The following is a 21,096-nucleotide window of genomic DNA, read 5'->3' on the forward strand; positions in this document are numbered from 1 at the left end:
CCCCCATGCTGGGCATTGGAGAGTGGGAGACAAACTGCTCCAAGACATCCTAATTAGCTGGTAATTAACGTACAGGCGCGTGTCACCATGCACACCGTGGCTTGCAGCATGTTTGCCCAAAGGGAACTGTTTGATTAAAAATAGGGAGAAAATGATCCTGGGTCCTCAGCAAAGCATCCCTACTGCCGATGTCCTGGATCCATGGAGCTGCAAGATGATGCTGATGGGAATGGAAAGGGCTCCTTGTTTTCCGTGATGTTCTGCATTATATATTTATTATTTTTGTTTATGGAAATGAGAAATACAAAAGAAGCCGCAATCTGGCAGAGTCAGGATTTGTATCCAGGTGTTGGCTCGTGGTCCCAAGAGAGTTTTGGTTCCTGTTGTAGCAGATGTTGTTTGTAGCCATAGTGGAGATTAATCCCGTGAAAAAACTTAGCCTGTAAATAGAAGGAGAGGGGAGGAGAAGGGACACAAGAGGAAAAGAGACACAAAGGAATAAAGGATTGTATGGCCAGATAGAATTAGGACCACATCTCCCGGAGATGTGGCTCAGCATCCTTGCACCTTCTTGTCCTTAGAGACCCAAACGTCATCATCCCATTGTCAGTGGTAACAGTACTTTTGTGTGTTGAGCGTTTGTAAGGTGTATCGATGACTAAAATTTGCCCTTTCCCATAAAGCGTCAGAAATGGAGGGAGTACGCTGGGGCTGCGCGCCGCAAGGCTGTACCCCGCAGGCTGCGCTCGGCACACGGAGCCGGATAATGACCCAGGAGCTCAGTTACCCTCGTGGGGTTTGTTTTTCTTAATTAGAATAGGAAATGCACACCCCTCGTCATCCCATCGGGGCATTATTAAAGTTAGGCTGATGTGGCAGTGGGGAGCTCTTTACAGCCCCAAATACGAGAAATGCTTGAAAATGAAAAAATTTAAAGCAGTGCTTTGTGCCACTCTGTCTTTAATTACCAATCCCTGTCCTTAATTATCAGCTTGGAGCGGTTATGCGAGCGTGTCCGCGTGCCAGAGATCTGCGAGGCTTTATCTTACAAGCCTGCCGTAACGCTTCCCTTCTCTTGGACGAGCTGGGAAATAGCTGAGGTTTTTCATGGGTTTAACAGCAGGGGTGAGGTTTCGGCCGTAACTGAGCCCTGACCGCACGGCAGCGACCCCGGAGCTGCGAACACGTGGCGTTGGCCGCTGGCTCTGCCCCGATGAGGGTTTGTAGGATGGGGTTTGCCTGGATTTCTGGTTTAAATGCTCATTTAAGAAGTGGCTGTGAGTTGAAGCCAACCCTTTGCTAGAAGTTGAAGTCAACAAGGTCTAAATGCCTTAATGTAGAGAATACATAGAGACCAGAGAGACCGTCTGTCTTGTCTGCCCTGTGCTTGAGCACCCATTGCTTTATTGGTGCCCCAGCAGTGACCCCGTTGGGGACACTCCTGATCTGATGCGCGTCAGTTGGTGGGAAATTCCTTCCCCAGCCCCCTGCTCTGGGTTGGGGTTTGGAAGTGCCCTGAGATGCCTCCGAGGGAGTAATGGGCTCTTGTTCCCAGGCGCCGGCGTTGGCTTGACCCAGCCCTGCTGTCAGGTGTTGCAGAAACTTGCAAATATTAAGTTTCCACACTTTTTTTATATGTCTATCGGCCATCCACAACCTGTCAGTGCTCTGCTCTGGGGTGTAATTAGTAGCTTGCTCTAATGACCGAGGAGCTACAGAGCCCTTCTTTGTATCCATCTCTTCACAAGGAAAAGAGCTTTGGCTTGGTGCGGTGGTAGCGGAGAGACTTTGGTTGGTGGAGAAGGAGAGGACAGGCCCGTTTTATCAGAAATAAAAGCAAAGCCTGTGGGAATACTTTCCCAGCTCTTTCTGTAGCTGGTTTTATCGTGCCTTATCTTGGCCCGTTCCTTTGCTTTGCTGATTGCTTTTTGTTTAGAAACTAAATAGACCCAATAAATCAAGCGATGCCGGGGCTTTCTTCAAAGTTCCCGTTCCTCCCGTTCCTCTCCCTCTTTGTATGCTGGTTTTTGCAGGGGTTGATTGTGCCCCAGTGGAGAAGGTTTTTGGTAAGTAGCTATGGACAACCCTTGTAATTAGGATATGTTTTATTTTGACTTATTGAAGGCTACGGTTGTAAAATCCCCGTTTGCATGGGCACAGAAGCAATGTAACCCAGTGCCTGGGAAGTCTGGGACCTGCGGTGTGGATCCCATCGGTCTGTGGGTTAACTGCTCCCCTTACCAGCCCAGGGCTCACTTGATATCTCTCCTTGATGCTCAGAGATACTCCTCGGTGGCCCCCTGCACCACATAGCCAGCGGCCGGTCTGGGGCAGAGATCCGGTGTTAAGAGGTGCCTTTCTAAAAGGAAAGGCTCAGTGCTTGGTTTTTGGGGGTGAACTGGCTTAAATTCACAACTGTGGCAACAAGCCTTTGGTTATAGTAGAGACCTCTGTTGGGGTTTCCTGGAAGAGGACCATCATGGTGATATCAGCCATGTCTGGGTCTCAAGTCTCCTCTTACCACCTTTTCATAGACTCCAAAATCCCTCGGCTTCCCCGGAACTACTCTTGCTTTGCAGTGAGGTCAGTAAGGTCCCAGGAAAGCCCATGGTGGTGCCTACAGCACGGCGTACGGTGGCTCCCCTCTGTGTCAGCAGCCCCCAACGGGAGGTTATAGGCAGGAGGAGGTGCCTGCTCTGGGGCATTTGGAGCCCTACAACCAGGGCTTCCTCCCGAGATATGTGTGGGAGCCCGGACTTCTTGAGAAGTTGGGGGTGTTCAGCCCGGAGAAGGCTCCAGGGATACCTTTCAGTACTTAAAGGGGGCTTATAAGAAAGATGGGGACAGACTTTTTAGTAGGGCCTGTTGCAATAGGAGAAGGGATGATGGCTTTAAGCTAAAAGAGGGAAGATTTAGACTAGATATAAGGAAGAAATTTTTGACGCTGAGAGTGGTGAAACACTGGGACCTGTTGCCCAGAGAGGTGGTTGGACGGGGCTCTGAGCAGTCTGGTCTAGTTGAAGATGTCCCTGCTCATTGCGGGGGAGTTGGACTAGATGATCTTTGGAGGTCCCTTCCAACCCAAACTATTCTGTGATTCTAGGATTGTTTCTTTCCTTGCTCTTTCTTTTCCTTTTCTTTCTTTCTTGTTGGAGAAGAAGTCTTCTCACTCTCCTGCAAGACAAATTTGGGGCCAGAAAGGGACAATTTGGCGTCAGCACCTGTCCTGTGGTGCAACCTGCCTGGAGGGTCCATCTGTGGGAAGCATGTAACCACGTGCTTTGGATGTGGAAACCTGGTCTCTCGTCTCCTGCACAGTGATTCTTGACCCTGTAATGAATGTTTTGGCTCTGTCCCTGGTTCCCTGCGATAATTAGGGATTGCAGCACAATGGCAGGGATTGGCGGAGCCTGTCGTGGGGTCTGGAGCTGTGGAGTTACTCGAAAATACTTTGTTAATTAGAAATCTGTATCTTTGTGATGCATTGTGCTCCTGGGTCCTGTCTGCCAGAGACACGCTCATTAGTGCACTGACTCGTAACCAGCAGAAACACACGCATCGTAATCTGTGCCGTGGCTTCATTAAGAGGCATCATTTCTCCAGGCTCACGGCTGCGCCCGTCTCCTGATGCTCCACAGTCCCCTGTTCCCTGCAGCTGGGTTAGATGTGTTGGAAGGGTTTGGGAAGGAATTGGAGTTTAATTATCCCCATGATTGGAGGCAGTGGGGACTGCATTTGTAGGAGATGGACGTGTTAGTGCAATGCTGTTCCTTGTCTTTGATTAAAAGCTTTCCCCAGTTTTGGGATCAAGGCAGGTCTCAGACACTAGCGGGAAGCCCTTCTTGCTGAGGGCTTGTGAAGGTGGTGGATGTCATTGTATTGCCACTTCCTCGGATGCCCACAGTCAAATTTTTAGTGGGATAGCATCCCTTCTTCACTAAATGCCCGCTGGCATTTCCACTGGGCAGTGGGGGACATAGCCATAAGCAGTGGGGTGGATCAGTCCCTCCTGGACCAGCCCGTCCTGGCACCCCCTGGCACCCCCGCTGGGGTCTCGCCGGCAGGGTGAGCGAGAGCCCCGCACCCCGGCACAGCGCGACCGAGCGCTGAGCAAAGCCAAATAACCGCTATTAGTCTCCCCAGAAATGCGGTGAAATAATTACAAGGGAAAATTGCTTTTCTGTATTCCACAACTGCTGTATTGGTTACAGGTGATAATCAGAAGCAGAGAGCAGCCGGAGGAGGAGGATGGGCACAGATGATAGAGAGGATTGGAGCTGGTTTTTTTATTTTTTGGTCAAGCAGGCTGCCGCGTAGGCAGAGGCGGGGAGGCCAACGCTTTCTGTTTCCATCTCACCCCAGGCATCACATTCCGCGTGTGCGCGGAAAGAGCCAAACGGAGGGAGAAGCCCTCAGCCTTGGCTGCCCTGCCCTGCGGCGCTGCCTGCCACCGGAGCACCCAGACCTGTGCCAAACGCCCTTACTTTTTTTTTTTTTTTTTTGCATATTATCAATCTGTCTGTCTCTCGCTTGCCGTCTCCCTCTCCGCGCCTCCCTCTGAACCACATGTATTTCTATTAAACAGCCAGGATGAAAATCAGCGTTTTTGCCTGGCAGGGTAGCCAAGAGCAGGAGGATGAAGCCAGCCTGCTAAAGTCATTTGTACGTCTCTGGCTCTGCCCGGGGACACGATTACGGTCCAGCGTTCAACTAGCGAGAGCTGAATTAGATCCTGGAATCTCCCCGCTCCTCCTGCTGCCGAGCGCTTGCCTTCGGCAGCGCAAAGGCAAAACTGGTAATCAAAGCTCCGCACGTCCGTAACCGCTTTGGAGCACGGGCTTGTGCGCTTCGTGGGGAGAGAGGAGGTGTTTCCCAGGGAAAACGGCCTCTGTGGCTTTGCTGTGGCTTTGCCATCCCCGGAGGGTGGTGGCCAGCGCGTTACCTTTATTTGCTGCCCGTGTTGCGTTGTGCACGGGAGTGATAGCGAGGAGGCAGGGATGCGGCGGGGAGGGGATGGAGCAGCAGTGCCTGTCCCTCCAGGCTGAGTCTGAAGGAATATCGATTGTTCATATCATAACTCCAAATCTAGCCACATTTTACATCAGTTAAAACCCCTTTTTTTTTTTTTTTTTTTTTGCGCACAATTCCTGTTGATGCCACTGGAGCGTGAAGCATGGAAGAATTTTGGGTGGAGCAGCTCAGTCTGAGCGCTGGAATTAAATGGGGTCGATCTGGACCTAAATATGTGAATTTTTTAACACTGCTTTTCATTGCATTCTTGTTGCTCTGCAAAAGGTGAAGAAACACCCCAAAAGGAAACCCATGCCTACCCTGATCTTATGGGGGGATTCCACACCGGGGTGAGCCAATGTGGCGTTTTCTTCACTTTCTGAACCCATTTTATGTTTCGGGGCTCCCGGCACGTGCTCATGCAAATCCTCCCCTCGGTGCTGGGAGGTGTGAGGAGCAAGGATCTGATTTTTTTTTTTTTTTTTTCCCTCAAATCACAGGGGTTTTTCAGGTGGCTTTACTTAGCTCCAGCCAACTCTCTTTTCTTTGCCACTTGTCCTTTCCGCTGGTGGCGGGACCAGCCTGGATGCCGGGTTCGGAAGCGATGCAGATGTGGGCAGCAGCTGGGAGCGTTTAGCACAGCGCGGGGTGAGAGGAATGTCAGCCCTGCTATGAGATCTGCTCCACGGCCGCACCAGGAATGCGCCCGATGAGGATTTGTAGGAAATGGGGCCGTTTGCTGTTTCTCTTTGCGGGAGCGCTGCGGAGCGGCTGGCCGGCTTTCCCACAGCCCGGCGTGAGCTCATTCTTATGGCTGATGGAGAATCTTAATTATTTCCCAAGTATTTATGTACATCAAGGATGAATCATGCCCATAGTTGGTCTAAACAAGGGCAACATTCTTTGAGGGCTCTGGTAACACCAGGAATATAATCTATTCTTTTTTTTTTTCCGAAATCCAAGCGTTGCCCTTCTTTGCCATGTAGATGCTGGCGTGGAAGCCAGCTCTGCCCACACATTGCCTGCTGCGTGTGGGCACTGTGCGTGCAGGGCACGGCTTCATGGGCTTTTACATATTTGGCTTGTGAACGGCGATCACTTGAACCCCATGGGTCAAATCCTGTAGTGATGACGCAAACACAACTTCTGTGGGTACCCAGCTAAGGTAGGGGGATTTTGGTCATGGGCTGAGGAGCTGACATGTACCTTTGTCCAGCTGAGTTTCTGGGTGAAATGGAGGTGTCATTACCTCCCTGTTAACACCGTCCATCCTCCTGATGCAAGAAGTGGGCACCCTCGCTCTCCACTGCCCAACCTGGGGGCTTCAAAGCGGGTCGGAGTTAGACCTGTCGTTGCCCCGCTGCAATGGGATATCGCGTCGTTCGATGGGACGTCGCCATCGTTCGATGGGACGTCGCCATCGTTCGATGGGATGTCGCCATCGTTCAGCGGGATGCCACATTGTTCACGGGATGCCACATTGTTCACGTCTCTTCTTGCAGTTTCTTGCGTCTCTGCCGCTGTGGTTTTCCCCACTCCATTTCCCCCATCCCTTAGCAGCGCTCGCCTCGTTTATGGGCTGTCTGGGCTGCATCACTCCTTCATTCCAGTCCAAAAACCCCTTTATTGCTTTGTTGCACTAAATCTTGCTCAGCTAAATTCCGGTTTAAACAGAGCGTTCTTTCATCTCCGCTCGACAAGCAGCGCTAGTCCGTGCTAAACCCCATTCCTGCTTCGTTATGCATTAATCTAACGTGTCAGCCTGCAGAAAAATGGCATTGCTCCTAAGGCACTCCAGGAACAATCTTGTTTATACTAATTTATTGTGTTTTACCACAATAGCCGTTGGGTTCTTAAGATAACTGTGGTAGGAGGGGACGAGGACAGCGAAGAGGAGGAGCTGCAGTGTTTGAAGAAGGTGGCGTGAGCAAACCGGGAACCGCTGAGGTCTTTGCATTTGGAAAAGTCAGGTCTCTCCTCAGGGGCTCGCGTATGGATTTAGGACCTGAATAATAGGTACCTTTTTTCCTCACTCTCTTAAAGTTTAAGCCTAATTTTCTACGTTGTTGTTTTCTTAACGCGCCTGAGGGACTGACCCAGGCACCCGTGGGGATGCCCCACTCGGGCATAGACTCGATACTCCATTGCCAGTGCGAAGGGTGAGCCCCTGATTCCCCAAGGAAGGGGGCCCGGCAGCCTCACGCGTCCTGGCTCGTGGCTCACCACTCGGGCAGCACTGATTTTTCTCCGGCTCAAACAGTTTTGCAGCTGGAAAGCCATGATTTTTCTCTCGGGACAGGTTAGGAAGGTTCTCTCCAACGGGGTTGTAATTCTCTGAGGTGGAGGATATATTTAACCATAAAAGTGTCCAATGGTAGCTGCCTTTTTCTGCCTCTCTGTGAGGGTCGGTATGAACAGGGTGAAAGCAGCAAACAGGTATTTTTGCTCTGTTGCCATCCATTTCTGCAGGGGAATTACTGCCTGTGGCCCTGCCTCAATGGGAACCGCACTGGGGGTGTAAAAGCCCCCGCGTAATAGGTGCTTCTCCATGTAATATGTGCAAATTACAGGGCTACGCGTGATAATGTAAGACAGAATATTGTGTTGGTTTTTTTTTTTTTTTCCTTGATTTTCCCAGGGCTGAAAATGCAGCAACCCTTTCCTCTCGCCTTCTGCATCCCTCCGGCAGCGCCTGGGTAAGAACCGAGCGTGACTTTAGCCCTGCAAGACTTTGTTTTGCAGCAGCTGCTGATAAAGCAACAAGTCAGGGAGGACGTTTGGTAGCCCAGGGTGGATAGGAAGCCCTCCTGGAGCTGGTTTCAAGGGCTGATACCTCCAGCCCCCGGTATCTGCAGGGTCTGGTCCAGTGGCCACAGTGTGCCATATCCGTCGTACGCCATCAGCGTGGCGTAAAATACTGCTGCCGAGGGCAAAAATCCTGCTTGGTTCATCCTCCTCCAGCTCCCGCCTTGTCCCCAGCGCTCGGGTCCACGGTGCACGTGGGATTGGAGATATTTGGGGTTTAAGCTTGGGTTTGCGCATCCGTGGGATCTGTTGGACTGGGAAAATAGGGATTGCCAAAGCAGCTCTGCCGGAGTGGTGGATGGGGCTGTGTCTGCTGCTTTGTGGAGGCAGGGGTCGGCTTCACAAGGGGAAATGCAGAGAACTGGTTTTCTCCCAATAGGTTTTCCCCGCAGAAGGGTGCTGTGTGCCTGGGACAAGGCCGCCTTGCTCCCTGTCTGCACGGAAAGCGAAACCCCCTTTTCTTTAGGGTGGAGGAGTGTGACAAGTTGCTTTTTCCTGAGCAAGACCGTAGTCAGTTCTCAAAGCAATGTGTTGCGTTTTAACCCTGAAAGGGGAAGCGCAAACACCTCTCCTGGACCCCTCGTTCCTCACTCGCAAGCGTCTCCCGTTGCCTTTGCATCCTGCCGTGGTGGGATACGGGAGCCCGCCTCCCCCCATTGTCACCCTGCCATTTTTGCCCAGTGCTTTGCAAAATGTGTTACCGGAGCATCACGCGTGATGCCATGGAAACCTGCCAAAATATCCCAGAGGAGCGGGAATAGGGAAAGTTTGGCAGCCGTGCCCGAGACGGCACCCTGATGGGGTTTGCGTGGAGCCCCGTGAGGCTCTGGCAGGGTCCCTTGCTGCTGGGGACAGCTGAAAAGGTGCTTTTCTCCCTCCTTTTCAGGATCAGCATAGCAATAATTTGGAGGTGTTTCGCCTCCGCAGGAGGCAGAGCTCCCACCTCCCGTTTGACCGTGGTACCCGAATGCCGAGGGCTGCCCCTCCTGGCTCTTCCCAAACCAGTTCACCCCCTCCAACTGTGCTTGGTTTTCCGTGGTATTGCTTTGTTTCCCATGGTATTAAAGGAGGAGCGGAAACACGCCGGGAAAATGCGTTTCACCAAGGAGCAACGCTTGGGGGTCCTCCTTTACAGCTGGGAGTCAGCCTGAACTCCCCCGCTTTGCTCTTTTAAGACCCTCTGATGCGAAATCGTTAGAAATCACCTTGAAAATACCCGGCTAAAAGTGCAAACAAACAGTTTGGGACAGCTTTTGGAAGTCCAGAGGCTCCACGAGGCTGCGGCAGTTTTTAAGCCGTGTTCTCCGCCGCGCGTGGCAGTCGGGTACGGAGACCTCTTCAAACACGAGAGGAGTGTGTTTTGATTTAGTGATGAACTCACGGAGGTTAAGCAGCCTCATTTGGTTGGCAGCAACAATCTTTTAATGTCCCACTCCTAATTTCATCAGGAGCACAAAACATTTCTCTCCCGGAGGAATGCTGAGTGCTGATTTTTCCTACTTGCTTGCAGTGCCCGCTCGCGTTTCTCTGCAAAGCCCTTGTGAAGCAAAATAAAAAAGGAGTTTTCACGGGGATGGGGGAAGCCCGGTGCATGAATAACGCGCCCTTCCTTTTTGACAACAGAAAGAGAATGAATGTTTGTGGATGAAAACCCTCCGCGGCTGCCGGGAGCTCGTGGGCGAGCGATAGGAGAAGTTGTAGCTCCTGCAATAAACGGTCCCTTCAGAGCATCCGACACCAATCCACTGTGGGAGGCGGCTGGAGCAGGAATTATGCAGTCTCTCCTCATCATTAAAATCCCATCTATGTGTGTGTGTGTGTGTGTGTGCGCGCGCACAGCAGGCGCCCTGGTAACTGCTGCAGAAGAGCGGAGAATTTGTGAGCTGGAGACCTTTGGGACCCATGAGTGGGTGATCACTTCTCTTTATGTCAATGGGACTTAATTTTGCCCTATGTTACCTGGCTGTCCCGGAGATCGGAAGGGACAGAGCAGCAAAGCGCTATCCCGTACACGAAGCAAATGCTCCAAATCCCAGACCGGGATACTGCCCGGTGCTGTGATTTCAGGGTGCGTTGCAAATCACTCTGCCTTTGCCGTGGGAAGATGGCAATTTCCAAACCTCTGCTCCTCCCTACGTGGTCTGAGACTTCGTGCGTTTTGTTTGGGATGGGGAAATTGTGCCCAGTTCGGGGCTCCCCGGGCCAAGAAGGACAGGGAACTGCTGGAGAGGGTCCAGCAAAGGGCTACGAAGGTGATGAGGGGATTGGAGCATCTTTCTTATGAGGAAAGGCTGAGGGACTTGGGGCTTTTAGTCTGGAGAGAAGAAGATTGAGGGGGGATCTTATCAGTCCTTAAAGGGAGGGTGCCGGGGGGATGGGAACAGCCTTTTTCCAGTGGTGCCCAGTGACAGGACAAGAGGGAACGGGCACAAACGTGACCATAGGAAGTTCTGTCTCAACCTGAGGAGGGACTTCTCTCCTGTGGGGGCGGCAGAGCACTGGCACAGCTGCCCAGAGATGGGGGGAGTCTCCCACTCTGGAGCCATTCCAAACCCACCTGGACGTGTCCTGTGCCACTGCTGGAGGTGCCCCTGCTCTGGCGGGGGGTGGCACTGGGGGAGCTCCAGAGGGCCCTTCCACCTCCCACCAGTCTGGGATGCTGTGAAAAGCAAAACTCTGGTTCTTGGTGGTTCTTCAGGCTGCCTGGGGGTGGGAACTGAGGCTGTCGGGCTTCATCAGCGGGATGCTTGGCCCTGGCTTGCAGGTAGAGTCCTGCATCTCACGGGAGCACGTGGGTGAGGGACAGAGGTGCTCCTGACCGTGGTGGATCTTCTGACCCTTTGCTGGGTCACATCACAGTCACCGAGGTCTGCGGCCTCGTGGCTGCAGCGTGGTCACCGAGTCTATAAACCCTTGGGCTGACATCCATCTCGGGAATTAAATACCCGCTGCAATTTGGTGACGGCTCAAAAAGATGGGGTGGGACAGGCTGTGACCCCACTCCACCCCCCGCAGCAGAAGGCTGCCGATATTTGCCCTTGTCCTCGCTCAGGCGTGTTGTCGCAAAGCTCCCGGCCACCTCCGGCTGTCCGTGCGTTGGCTGCGGCTGTCGCACAGAGCTCTGTTTGTCTCTGAGATGATTGCAGTCTGGATGCAGGCGGAAAGCAATTCATTTCCCAGGGTAGGCACTAAATACCAACTGCTGTCTGCCTGTGCGTGGCAATTGTCAATAAGAGCTCTACTGGGGCGGAGCGGAGCTTTTCCCCGTGTTTATCCTGCAGCATTAGAAATATTCCGGTTATTTACTTCATTTTTTTTTTTTTTTTTTTTCTCTTAATTGCCCTAAGAGCACAGGAGAGGCCGTCTCCAAGCTTATCGTACCCTACTTTTGTGATTGTCTGTAGCAAGAGGGTTGGAAATTAGAATTTAATCTCTGTGTATTGCTATGGTTCAGCATTCAAATCCCAGCCTGGCCGAGGCAGGCCAGCCTTTCCTCTGGAAATATTAAATAACCACCGAAAGAGTCTAATGCCTGGTTGTCCCTCGTCAGCGTGCCAGCTGTCGGCCGTGCGGGAGGGAGTCCTCAGGCAGCACATCTGCTTGATGCGAAAGGGTGTCCCAGCGTGAGCGCTGGGAATGGTGAGGGTTAACCACGGGGACTGAGTAATCCTCCGGTAATGGAAGGATGACTTAATGTGATGGGAAGACCTGGAGTGACCCAGGAGAAGTCAGAAGGGAGCTAAGATTTTGGGAGAGAGAGTGGAAAACAGGGGGAGGGTGAGCAAGACGATAAAACCCTCTCCCTTGGCTGCTGTCAGAGATGTGCTCTGTGATTTTTGCAGCTCGAGGCCGTCTCCGGTCTGCCGCTGCGGGGCTGCCGGGCGGCTGCGGTCAGCAGCGCCCCCCGCCACCGGCATCACCCCACCCATGGTGCATTCGGCATCCCGCTTATCTCATCTTGTCTTTTCGCTTGGCCTTTCTTCTAAGGCATTGGTCTCCGACTGATAAAGCACTTTGCTCGGCCTTATTAATGAACTGCCCCAGTAACGAGAGCACTAGCGGGATGAGGTGCGGCGTTAACCCCTGCGTCAGTCAGACGGAGCCGGCTTGGCCCCTGCGGAGCAAATCCCGTGGGCAACACCGGCGTCGGGCAGTGTTCCTGGCACGCAGGTATGGCCTCCAGCAGCTCCTTCGGGAGATGCTCCCCCTTGGTTTGGTCTGGTACACACGGCACGCGGCCAACTTACCTAAAAGCAGAGTATTTTCCATAGTTTGGCAGCAAAGTTTGGAAAGTGTTGCGACACTGGGAGGGGGCTGTCTTCTAGCAGCGCTGTGATGGGCTGGTTGATATGGCTCCTGGCCACGCACAGCACGGTGAACGAGCAGGTTTGCTGTGGTTCAAGGCACGTACCCTGGTGAAAGAAAAAAAAGAAGAAAGAAAGGAAAAAAAAAAAGAAACCTTTTGAGGTACCAGGAGACAATAAGGAGTTGGAACAAATATTTGGGTATGGGTGATTTTACAGCACGTATCCCAGGAGTGCACTTTTCATCACCTCCGTCCTCCTCACCTCTGTCTCCTTTGTGGCCACGGGGCATTTCCTACATCTGCCAATCCGGGATTCTTTGGACTTGTTGAAGTTCCTCAAGATATGACTTTATATCTCTTTTATAGCTGGGATTGAAACACCCCTGATTTGACTTGTCAGTTGTTCTGTTGTCAGTGCTCCTCCGCATGATGCTGCTTCTGGGCTCCTGCCTCTTGAATTTATTCCCTTTGGCACGTGCGTGGCTGGAAGCACGGTGCCTTCTGTATTTTTGCTCTCTTGGTCTGCGTGGCTTCAAAACTGCCTGGTCAGGGGCTGCTTTGTTTGAGGAGAATCCATTTTCCAAGATAGCTGAGCCGGAGCAAGCTTTCGGGGCTGGTTCTTAGCGTGCACCGAGGCAGCTGGCCAGAAGCTTTTGCTCCGTGCTGCCACCCCAAGCGTGAGCGAGTGGGGTGGGCAGGTTAAGCCTGGGGTTAAATGTGGCTAAGCGGCTTCCCAAAACAGAGGGAGATGCTGGCGAGCGGCGGTGGCTGTGCCCTGGCCCCGCACGGAGCTGGGCGGCTGCCCCATCCCCACCGGCGCCAGCCTGGCTGTCGGGAGCCGATTATCCCTGGGAAATCACGACCCTTCGAGGACACCCTGCCGAGATGCAGCTATCTACAGCCCGGCGTGCGCCGCAGCACTCCCCCTTGCTATGTAGAAAATGTGATGAGTGCCTTCTCCAAAAATGCTGTTTAACGTGAAGACATCCCGTCCGGCGGGTCCGGCGTTTTGTGACCATGCGAAAACCGTGGTGAAATGTTTTGTCCTTCTTGTGGGAACGGCGTGTGATGTTGGAGAGAAGGGGGACGAGTAGGCCGGCAATCATCCACCGCAGGTCAGCAGCGCGGGCCAAGCCGGGTGGGAAGAGGGGAAGGATTTCATCCAGGTGGGGAAAGATATATGTCGGCTAGGTGAGAGAGGAATAAAAAAAAAAAAAGCTAAGTCATTTTAAAGTCAATAATATACAGCGCTAAGCAGCTTTTGCTTTAAATAATGCTCTTTTAAGGTTAGTGGGGTATAAATACCAGGGCGTTAGGTTGTCCCTGGTGTGGACGCTATCCCTGAATCAGCGCGTGTGCGTCAGACAGGGAGGGATGGACCTGACGGTGCGGCGAGGATGCTCTGAGCCGGCTCCCGGCTGCCCCCAGCTAAGCGGCCCAACGATTGTGCCATCGTTACAGCAAAGCTTCAACGTCAGCAAGTGGCAGGCTGAAAACAAACGGAAGGAATTGCTTTTTCAGCCAGCTCTCCCCACCGAATGATGTCGAAGGGCCAAAAAACACGGGGCGTTCAGAAAGTGATGAAGGAGGACAGCTTCATCGGTGGCCATTAAGCATCGTAGTTTAGGCTCAACCTCTGGCTCAAGAAGTCTCTAAAGCACGGGAAGCTGGGAGGATTTGCCAGGGGGGAATAACTGAATAAAGCCCTAGATCCTTTACCTAAACATTAACTAACGTGTAAACGCAGGATCTGCACTTGGTAGACCTTGATGCGACCCGGAATGGTTGTTCTTTTGCATTGATGCTTAGTAGCATCAGTGCAGTGTTAGAGGAGAAGCCGCTGCCGGAGCAGTCCCGCACCGTCCCGGGAGTCGCACACTCACCACCCCGGTCTGTCGCTGCCCGGACCAGGGTCCCTTCGCAGCAGGTGACCCCCGGGAGCCGATGGGTGCCCCTTTCCACTCCACACACACACACACACACACGCACTCACTCTCGGGCACGCTCCTTTCTTCTTCAGGCTCGACCACAGGTTTCCCGCAGCAGAGTCTCAGGTGTCGGATTTTATACAAATAAATAATTTAATTGAAAGGTACAGCAGCAGGGTCAGCCCGGGCTGGGTGCCTTCAGAGAGGGACCTCGAACAAAGAAATCCCTGGGCAATTGTACCCCTGCGATCTACAGAGTCATGGAATCAGCTGGGTTGGAGGGGACCTTTAAGATCATGAAGCCCAACCATACACGCCTGCCCCTCACACGCTCTTCACGGTCTTTTAGTCCAGTGGTCATTTTTGGTCTGGGGTCTTCTAACACCTTCTTGGATTCTCTCTCTCCGTGTCCAGGCAGGCCGGCCGTTGACTGCTCTGATCTTGTTGATTCACCGTCTCTGCTGAAGGTTATCACCTCCTTATCTTCTGGTTTACGCTGTTGGGCACCCGTGCGTGCTGGCAGGACGTGGGGAACTGAAAAGTCTCAGACTTGGGGAAATACGCTACCAAAACATCAGTGTGTTATCCACCTTTTCCTCATACTAAAAGACTAAACACAGCGCTGTACCAGCTGCTAGGAAAATTGCTAAGAAAATTAACTCTATTGCGGCCTAAAGGCTTCAGCAAATCTAGCTACTCGTGCCAAGTAAAGCCAGGCAAACAGCGTAAATCACACCGTATCGTAACCCTAAGTATCTTATTCTAATTGAAACTTACTTATTTAACTTAGACAACAAATATCTATTAACAGCGGAGGTGAGAGTTTTCCAGGGTCTGCCGCATCCCGCCGTTCACTTAGAGCTGGAGGGGCTCCAGGCTGTGATTCACCTACCACATCCCTGCCCTTCTGTCACAAAGTGGGAACCCATCAGAGCAGCATAACGCAGTGACGATGCTGAACTGATCATTTCTTGGCTTGGGCTTGCATCGCTTCCTCTGCCTGGGTTGGAAACCCTCTCCCGTTCAAGGGAGAGCCCAAATATGACCAGTGCTTGGTCCCGAGCCTGCCTTTCCACCGCTGGGATTTTTCAGCCCACTTCCTCTGTTGAGAAGCTCAACATGAGCCAGCAATGTGCACTCGCATGCCAGAAGACCAACCATAGCCTGGGCTTCGTCAGAAGCAGCGTGGCCAGCAGGGCAAGGGAGGGGATTCTGCCCCTCTACTCCACTCTGGTGAGACCACACCTGGAATATTGCATCCGGCTCTGGAGCCCTCAACATAAGAAGAATATGGACCTGTTGGAGCGGGTCCAGAGGAGGCCATGAAGATGATCAGAAGGCTGGAGCACCTCTCCTATGAAGACAGGCTGAGAGAGCTGGGGTTGTTCAGCCTGGAGAAGAGAAGGCTCTGGGGAGACCTAAGAGCCCCTTCCAGTATCTGAAGGGGACCTACAAGAAAACTGGAGAGGGACTTCTTGCACGGACATGTAGTGATAGGACGAGGGGGGATGGCTTTGAACTGGAAGAGGGGAGTTTTAGATGAGATGTGAGGAAGAAATTTTTCACTCTGAGGGCGGTGAGCCCCTGGCCCAGGCTGCCCAGAGAAGCTGTGGCTGCCCCATCCCTGGAGGTGTTCAAGGCCGGGTTGGACGGGGCTTGGAGCAACCTGGGCTGGGGGGAGGTGTCCCTGCCCAGGGCAGGGGGTGGAACTAGATGATCTCTAAGGTCCCTTCCAACCTCAACCATTCTATGATTCATCTGTCTCCAGCAGGACAGACCTATTTCTGCTTGCTCATGTGCTTTGGAGAGACCTCAACAGTTAAAAGTGCAATTCTCAGAGGAAATCTGTGCGGAGACTGAGCTGTGACAGGATCCAGCCTGGGAAAAAAAGCCCTTGAGATGCCTTCCAGAGAGGGGAAGCACTCCGATGGTGACAGAGCCTGGGGTGTCCCCCTGCCAGGGTCCCTCAACATGTCAGCGCACGTCAGTCTGCACCAGACGACAGGGTGACCTGTCTTTCCCTGGGGAAGCCGAAAGGCTTGAAAAGAGAGCGCTGCGATGTTTGTTGTTGAATTTAAAGAGTCAGAGGCACTGCGATGACCTTTGGCGCGGTGAAAACAGGACTAAATGGGGAGCAAATTAAATGCCTGTTGTGGGGGGAAAGGTGGAGCACTGCAAATCCGGGGGATGGATATTGGCCCTGACCAATGCTTGAATTGCCTTTGCTGTTCCCCCACTGAGCGAACGAACCAACAGCCAGAAGTACGGGAAAATATCCTAAAGTAGGAAAAACCACGTGGCAGCGAGGCTGGGATGAGGTGACCTACAGCGGCAGGACATCCCTTCCTTCCGCCGTGCTTTTCGGAGCTCGTTCACCCTCTTGCTGCAGCCTTAAAAGCTACAGGTAGTCAGGGGCACTACCTGTGATTTCAAACCTCCTTTCTGAGCCACCATCATCCTCCTCCTCCTTCTTCTCCCCTCCTGCAACTGGATCAAGGAATAACCCAGTAGTTTTCCTCCCCTTGGAGGGAACATCCATCTCACCTCCTTGTTCCTGTGGGCCCCTGAATGTTTTGTAGCCCTGTGCCTGATTAGAAAAGGCTTTTGACTGTGAAAAGTGTGACTTTTTTTAATTTTTTTTTTTTTTTTTAATAATTACTCCTCCACTTCCTCTGCTTCTGGAGGGGAGTGAAAATTAGTTTTGCTTTTGACACATGGCAGTGATTATTTAAATCTATCCTCACAACTCGGGCTGCGGAGGGGGGGAATCAACCAGCAGAAATTGTTATTAAATGAGGGAATCAGCTGGTGAAATAATGAATCCCCACACACGCGCGTTTCCTCCCTGCCTGGGAAGTCCTCCAAACACCCTGCCATTATTTGTCTTGTCTAAAACTTAGTCCCTTTTTTAGACGGTGAGGGGCAATTCTCTCCCTTGCCCGGGGCCCGGCGGCTGCTCCCGCTCCGGGCTGGTCTCCTGCCCCCCCGCAGGAAAGCCATCGCTCCCCTAAGCAGCGATGCCCATCTAATTACCGGCCAGCCCCAGCGTGGCTGTCACCCCCAGCTATATTTCCCAATTAGGAGAATCAAGCTTTATGATGAAGCTTTGATAGAGGCATTTTAGATTTTTTTTTTTTTTTCCAAGCCCTTTCACATCGTGCATCATTAGCGGTGGTAAATGAAGGTGTTTAGTGAGCTCATCCATCACTTTGACTTGAGGCTCTGACTCACTGTCGGGGCAAGTTTCCACCTCTCGCACCCGCTGCTGCTCTCTTTGAATGAAAATAATGTTTTAAAATAGCGGTGCGAAGGAGGACGGTGATAAGAGCGCTGGAAGCGCCGCTGCTCCTTGCTGCCGTGGGGAGGGGAAGGACTGGACCGAGGTTTTGGATGGTGGCATCTGGGCATCAAGCGTTTCGAAGGGACGCCAAGGTGTATTTGGGCTGGATGTGGGTTTTTTCTTTTTTTTTTTTTTTATTTTTTTTTTGTTTCCCATGTGCATTGCTGTGGGGCTGGCAGGAGTGGCAGAGCTCAGGCGGGGAGGGTTAGACTGGAGAAGGCAGCGAGCCGGGCACCGGGAGATGTGAGCAACTGGGTGCAGGTGGCAGCAGGGCTGCGATGCAGAGAGCGTGCGCGCCGGCAGCCAGCGTGGCTGGAACTTTCCTGGCACAGGCTCCTGCCTCTCAAGCCCAGCTACTGGTTGATCCCATTGCTTATAAACAGGCGTTTCCATCTGTCCCTCAAGAACCCGGCCCCGAGTTCCCCGCTCGCCCCGGGGGTGACCCGGACGCAGGCTTGACTCATCCCCTTCCAGTTTGACACTTCATCGTTAGGGATGGAGAGCAGCCCTGCCGAGAAGGACTTGGGGGTGTTGGTGGATGAAAAGCTGGACGTGAGCCGGCAATGTGCGCTGGCAGCCCAGAAAGCCCCCGGCATCCCGGGCTGCATCCCCAGCAGCGTGGCCAGCGGGGCGAAGGGGGGGGAGACCCCCCCGCAGTGCTGCCTCCAGCTCTGGAGTCCTCAGTACAGGAAGGACATGGACCTGTTAGAACGGGGCCAGAGGAGGCCACAAAAATGATCCGAGGGCTGGAGCCCCTCTGCTGGGAGGAGAGGCTGAGAGAATTGGGGGTGTTCAGCCCAGAGAAGAGAAGGCTCCGGGGAGACCTTAGAGCCCCTTCCAGTAGCTAAAAGGGGGCTTACAAGAAAGATGGGGACAGACTTTTTAGTAGAGCCTGTTGCGATAGGACAAGGGGTGATGGCTTTAAGCTGAAAGAGGGGAGATTTAGACTAGACACAAGGAAGAAATTTTTTACGCTGAGGGTGGTGAAACACTGGGACCTGTTGCCCAGAGAGGTGGTTGGACGGGGCTCTGAGCAGCCTGATGTAGTTGAAGATGTCCCTGGTTATTGCAGCAGAGTTGGACTAGGTGGCCTTTAAACGTCCCTTCCAACCCAAACTATTCTATGATTCGATGTGGTGTAGTCCCTTGGCTCATGGGTGATGGGGTGGAGAAAAAAAGCCCCCCCGTCCCCGTCCCAGCAGCGCTCAGGAAAGTGCAGAAGGATCTTTTGCATCTCAAAAGGAGCTGGTTGGCACCTCCAAGAAAAGGGAGACCAAATTGCGGAGTGCAGACTGGCTTTGGTGTATGTTGCCAACGCACGGCAGCCTGTGTTTTGACACATCCCAGTCCCTGAGGAACGGGGCCTTCAGCCCCAAGAGTGATTTCTTTTGTCTAGCAACGTTTAGCCCGGGGTGGCAATATGTTCTTCCAGGTGTTTCACCCTCCCCTTGTCCAGGATTAATGCCGGACTGGGGAGCTGGGGTTCTTTTGGGAGGAAGCCATCCTCGTGTGCTCCCTCCTCGTGCGCTCGCTCTCTCGTGAAGGTCACTTCCCACCTCACTGGGTTCCTTGGCAGCATCTTGGCTAAGAGAAGTGCCCATCTGGAGCGAGGCCTCTCCTGTGTTCCCGGATTTAATCAGCTCTTGGGTCCTGCTGGCCACCGAGTGCTAAAACGTGGCTCATCATCCTGAAGATGATGAGTTGGAGACTTGGAAAGAAAAAAATGTGTGTGTGTGTGTCCACATAATATGGACAAATTACTTACCTTGGGAAGATTTGTTGTTGTGCTGATCTCTCCAGCATCGCTCATTCCCCTCTAACAGCCAACTCAGAGCACAGCGGCCCAAAACCTCATCACTGATGGGTACAGAAAACAGAAAAAAGGGCAAAATGTTTGCGTTCGGAAAGCGGAATGGGAGAGGGTGACCGGTTTGTAGTTTTATTGATACAGCTGATAGCGGGGCCTGTCTTTTATCAGAAAAGCGAGTAGGTTACGCAGCCAGGCAGGGACAATTCCGGGAAGGTTTTTGTGGTTTTCCTGCTTGTCTGGAAGAATTTGCAGTGCCGTGGGGACTGGGGGAGGTGGGCAGCACTGATGGTTGGCTGTGAAGAGCAGCACACGAAATGACTTTTCTGTTATGCCCAACTTCACTTCCGATATTAGCTCGGTTTTCATCTTTTGGGGGGAAGACGAATGCTGAAATCCTCCACATTAGGAGGGAAATAATCTGCCAAAAGCAATGAAGTGCTGGAGGGAGAGCAGCGGGTGTTCTCGGGGCGGTTAAAGACACTCCTCGTGGGCTGTTGTTTGGCTTTGCAGCCCCAGAAACGGTAGCGGCTGCTTTCTCCCGCCCCCGGGCTCCTGGAAAGGGTCTGTTAAAACGAAATAACTTTATGAGCAGGTAGCAAAGCTGCACGAGAAACTGTGCCCAGCAGGAAAAGGAACCTACGGGATGCAAATAAAGCAGGTTCATCCCCCCCCCACCACCGCTCCATCGAGCGACTTTCTGCTGTACTTATAAAGAGAGGAGGACAGGGGTACTATTAAACCTTCTCGTTGGAACAGAATGTGAAAAAGCTACAAAAAAAACATCCCTTTTTCTTCTGAAGACACGAGCAGGGAATTAGTAGTGGATCAGGTTGTATCCTGTTATTCCTCAGCTGATGAAAGCCGGGGCTACAATGGTGGCTCTGTTCTGCTGCGCTGAGTAAGACCCATTATTTTCTGCGCAAGTTAATGTGAAGCAGATTGCATCTGCCGGGGCAGGGGGGGCTCGGGGAAGCAGTCACACGCCGGTCAGGTCTCATTAGCTTAACACTGCCTAATCCCCGGGGTCTCGCCCCTCCGTGAGTCTCGTATGCCCCTGCAGGGAAGCAGGACGGTGACAGTACGAGGGCTTTCTCAGCCAACGTGACGTCAGTGTATTGAAAGCCACGCAGAACAGAATTATTTGGGGCTCCATAGGTGAGCAGATTGCAATTAAAAACTGATAGCAAGGCCAAGCATCAGGTGGAAGGCACCTCCGAGGACACCGGCTCCATAGCTGTGGGATGGCTGCAGGCTCGTCCATCCTCCGCCGGGGGCGGGGGGAAAGCAGTATGCGACCCCCCCCCAAAATAAAACAACTGTATGCAACGTGTCCACGGTCAGGCTGAAGCAGAAGGAGGTGGTTTCCCTTTGATCCACCTACGGGAGCATCAGGACCCGTGTCATGATTCAAACCCTGTCTTTGGCCACCAGAGGTGTCGGGATGGTGATGGGAAGGGAAGGGCAGGGGTTGGCTTGAAATGGGAGATGTGGCAAGGGCTTCACTGGGAAGAGAGAGAAAAACAGGGGGTGATATCAGCTCCTGGCCATGGAGAAAACCTCTTCCCAACCGGCCCGAGGGACGAGCAGGGACCCCGGGAGCCGGGCTGGCGGCTGCGTCTCGTGCTCTGGCTCTCATCAGAGCAGCACAGGCAATGGGGGACCTCTGCCTGCCTAAACTCTTCCAAATGTGATCTGTGCTCCAATAAAATAAACAGTTTAGGGAAAGCGAAGCCCCAGGCACACACTTTGGCAGCTGATCGCTCCCTAATTGCAGGAAGAGCAGTTGGGAAAGGGGGAAAGGTTTGGGTTTTTTTCATCTTTGAGCTGGTTTCTGATGAGAAAACTGGGCTGGAGCATCAGAGTTGAAGCTTCTTTCCCCTCACCCTCCCCCGAACAA

The 21,096-nt window shown here is 52.7% G+C and overlaps 1 protein-coding gene across 1 annotated transcript in view; it reads left to right on the forward strand.

Annotated features, from left to right (window-relative positions):
* LRRC75A (leucine rich repeat containing 75A) overlaps positions 1 to 21,096 on the forward strand; it is a gene marked incomplete at its 5' end in the record, with an annotated part of 90,589 nt that overhangs the window by 56,998 nt on the left and 12,495 nt on the right. The gene's annotated exons all lie outside the window — the stretch shown is intronic.

This window comes from Vanellus vanellus (assembly GCF_965231255.1).
Source record: "Vanellus vanellus genome assembly, chromosome: 19".
Taxonomy (NCBI): Eukaryota; Metazoa; Chordata; class Aves; order Charadriiformes; family Charadriidae; genus Vanellus; species Vanellus vanellus.